Raw genomic sequence first — 3,828 nt, forward strand, 5'->3', positions numbered from 1 at the left:
TCAACAATAACAAGAATAGTCAGTAATTGCTGCTTGTCAATCAGTTTCACTTGCAAACTTACAAATAGAGAGTTATAAATGACGTCAGTTAGACAGATTTAACCTACTACTTTCCTTGAACCTCATCAAGAGATCATATTATGAATTATCTATTGGAAAATGAAACATAAATGAAATACGGTAGACATTTATTAGGAACTCCTCATTTCGCAGGAACTGCAAGCGCCAAAGTCCCGAAAGATGGAGAGATGAGGGTGAGTACATAATTATTTCACATAGACTTACACTCTCTCAGGAAGTCACCATATCTTGTGAATGACTAATAATTGCATTGTTTATATAGAAGACTACAAATGTTTTCAATTAGGGGGATTTAACCAACTAACCAATCCTGATTTGGATATTATATTATTGCACATTTAGAACCATTGTGGAATGCTGAGTACCTGTCGCGTGGTATTTAACGCAAAAATATAACTTCAAATGAAAAATACTATAACAAAAGGGGAATACTGCAAATGCCGCAGTTACAGCACTTGAACAGCACTAGAAACTCTTGAAAAAGATACGCTATTATTACTTATCAATAATTAATAGTAGCACTGTCATGAATGAAAGGTTATATATGCATTCGAAAGCAAAAGATACTGAGAGTGTGTCATAACTTTATTAGAAGCCAGGGGACACAAATATCAACAGCTACAAGTATTCCACTTTGACCTGTACCAACACACATTTTTAAGACCAGTACATGATCGCTGCTTTTCAAACACTTTCAAGCGCAAAATTTCCGAAAGATAAAGGTAAGTTTTTTGTGAAAAAAAACTGATTGTAATATCATCAAAAGCAAAAGTATGCAAATGACTTCAGTTAGTCCATATAGACTTAGATACGCTCTTTCCTTTACATACTCTATGGAATGGTAAGTCATAAGATCTTGTCAATAATTCAAGAAGCATTAATATAACTGAAAGATTACTTAATACTTATGTCTTATTTAGAAAGACAATTTCAATCAGAACTGTTTTACAGATAATGTAGTTAATTATTTAGAACATTTGAAAGTGAAGTGGGTTACACAGCAAAAAAAAAATATTTCACATGCAAAAATAATTGACCGAAAACGAATGCAACGAACACAAATACCTTTAGCTGGAAATCTATCACTCTGATATATTCTAGCAATGAGAAGGATAAGGCAAACATTTCAGAACAGAGTAAGTGATTGCTACCTACCAATTACTTTTAGCAACATTATCGTAAATGTAAGATTACAGAACTGCCCATTAGGAGAAATGTGATTTACAATCTTACTCAGACCCTATCTTGAGATCATATGACGACCTGTTCAGAACCTTCAGAGAATGCTGCATGAATAAAGGACGGCAAACGTACCAGAATGAACTTGCTGTCACCGATGGTGAAAATTGCGAACGTTGCAGGACGTGTTGTAACATTATCCGCAGTCAAAGGATACAAACGTCTTTAGTAGAAGTAGTTCTATGGTAATCATTTTTTTTTGAACTGCTGATGCAACCATAAAGTATCAGGAAGGATTTTTTACCTGGTAATGGATAACTTCTTGCAGTATTTTCAGAGGAACACAAATGCCTGCAGTTAAAAACTATGGTCTGGTTAGTAAGTGTTGTTGCGCTGTAATTCTCGATTAATCTTTTTTAGAAGTATATATTTTTAACATGTTAAATTTCCCTATGTTTTCATTTAGATGCCATTTCATAGACTAGACATGCAGGATGATGTTAACTAGAAGTCTGAAATATACAATACTGAACCTCTATTTGAGGTGGTTTAAGGAGGGAGCCAATATCAGCCATCATTCGGACTTCTATGTTATTTCATCTCCAGAGTAAAGAAAATGGACTGCTGATATAAAACTAAGAGAATACATCGAACACATTTTGCAATTCAAGCACTAATATTACTTCGTACTGGAAACTTTATTTCTGGGCGTAGAACTTGAACAGACACGACATGTCGTGAACGACGCGTTTAGAGCAATAATACACAAAATATTATTTAATATAATTAACATGAGTGGATAACTATTGAGATATCCATTTTTACGAAACAGTGAATTAATAAAAAATTATTAAGTAAAATGAAAATAATCAATGATTATTAATTATTGAATAGAAGCTTTGTAAAAAGTAATATAATTATATTAATGTAGTTGTCACATTTGAGGTCAGGATTGCCAGGTTGTCAATATAACCATAATTCTTTTAAGAAGAGAATCTCAAGTGATGCAATAAAATAAATCTAAATAAAATTCTAAAATAAATATATTATATTAACCGAAATTATACCTATCTTATAAGAGTGGCTGTAGTTGTAAATCGTTTCGAAATATATTTTTCTTCCTTTTTCTGTTGTATGCGGCATGGATTTCTTTGACAAACTCTTGCCCAACCAACAAGTCTTTTGATTCATCATTTTATGAATTTGTTTTCTTTCAGATTTACAAAAATTGTCCAGATCGACATGAAGTTCACGTACCCAAGTTTATGTTATAAATTCACTTCTTTCCAACTATGTCCATTCATACTCCATAACATTTATCAGTATAAATAGCTGATGCTATCTTCTACTGTGGCGTTTTCGATTTAGTCTTTATAGTCATATATAGATAGTGGAGATATAATAATTTTGTTTGGGCTGAATCCATGGTTTTCCCATTATTTATGATCACAGTAGTATAATTAAATTTTTTTTGAAAATTCATGGAACTCCTTTTTATGTTCTTTCGATATACCTTTTACTATAATAAAGAGTCTCACAAAAATCGAAATAAAAAATAATATAATAGATCATGTTTTCAATATCTCTTTTCATTAAATCAAAAAAAATCTAATAAAATTAGCTGACTTTTTTGAAAATCCATTGTAAAATAGGGTTGCCTGAGAAATCACAATTATGCCGTTTGGAAAGAGAATGGAATAATGTTCTCAGATTATTTTGAGTGCGGATGTTGCTGTAGAAATGCAGTGCTTTAAATATATAATTTAATCCTGATTTGTGAAGGTACTATTGTCTACTACTGATAGCTAATTACTATATGATATTCTTTTAGTTACTACATTGATCTGCTTAATATAATGTAGTATCATCTTAAGATTCTTTGTGAACTGTGTTTGAATATAAGGAATCCTTAAACTGATTATGCAGTACGGTTGGGAATATAGAATTTCCATTTAGTTTGAGGTCTTCTTCTGCTGTTTTGACAAATTAAGAATAATTTTGGTTGAGTTTTGTGTACATCTGAGATTAATTTATCGTTGACATATATTTTCGTATGTATTTATACGTATATAATTATCTGTTGAGTGCTCATGAATTAATTACATATTATATGCAATCTTTGGAAAGTGCTTCTCTTTGTTAACATTTCAATAAATTTGTGTGTGTATTACTTATATAACATATAAAGAGACTAATTACCAGTAAAGGTAGTGAAGAATTATGTAGTTAATAAATTTATTTGGCACTTCACATTAACACCTTGAAGATTAAATAAACACTTGACACATGTCAATTAATTTTGGATTTCGAATTTTTTTATAATTTCATGAAATGATAATTAATTTTAGTTAAATTATTTAAGACAGGGAATACGGTTTTCTCAGAAGAAAATGTTTTTGATTAGTGGATTTTAAAAATCTATAACTTTTAAAATGCTATATGTGAATTATTAAGCCTAATAGATTTTATTTCCATTTGATAGTTAATAAATTTCAAAAGAATTTGTCGCATTATCCTTGGCATGGGCTAATTAATACATCGTTTTAGAGCTGTTTTCAATAAGAGCAA

The sequence above is a fragment of the Teleopsis dalmanni genome, chromosome X, assembly GCF_002237135.1.
Source record: "Teleopsis dalmanni isolate 2A chromosome X, ASM223713v2, whole genome shotgun sequence".
Taxonomy (NCBI): domain Eukaryota; kingdom Metazoa; phylum Arthropoda; class Insecta; order Diptera; family Diopsidae; genus Teleopsis; species Teleopsis dalmanni.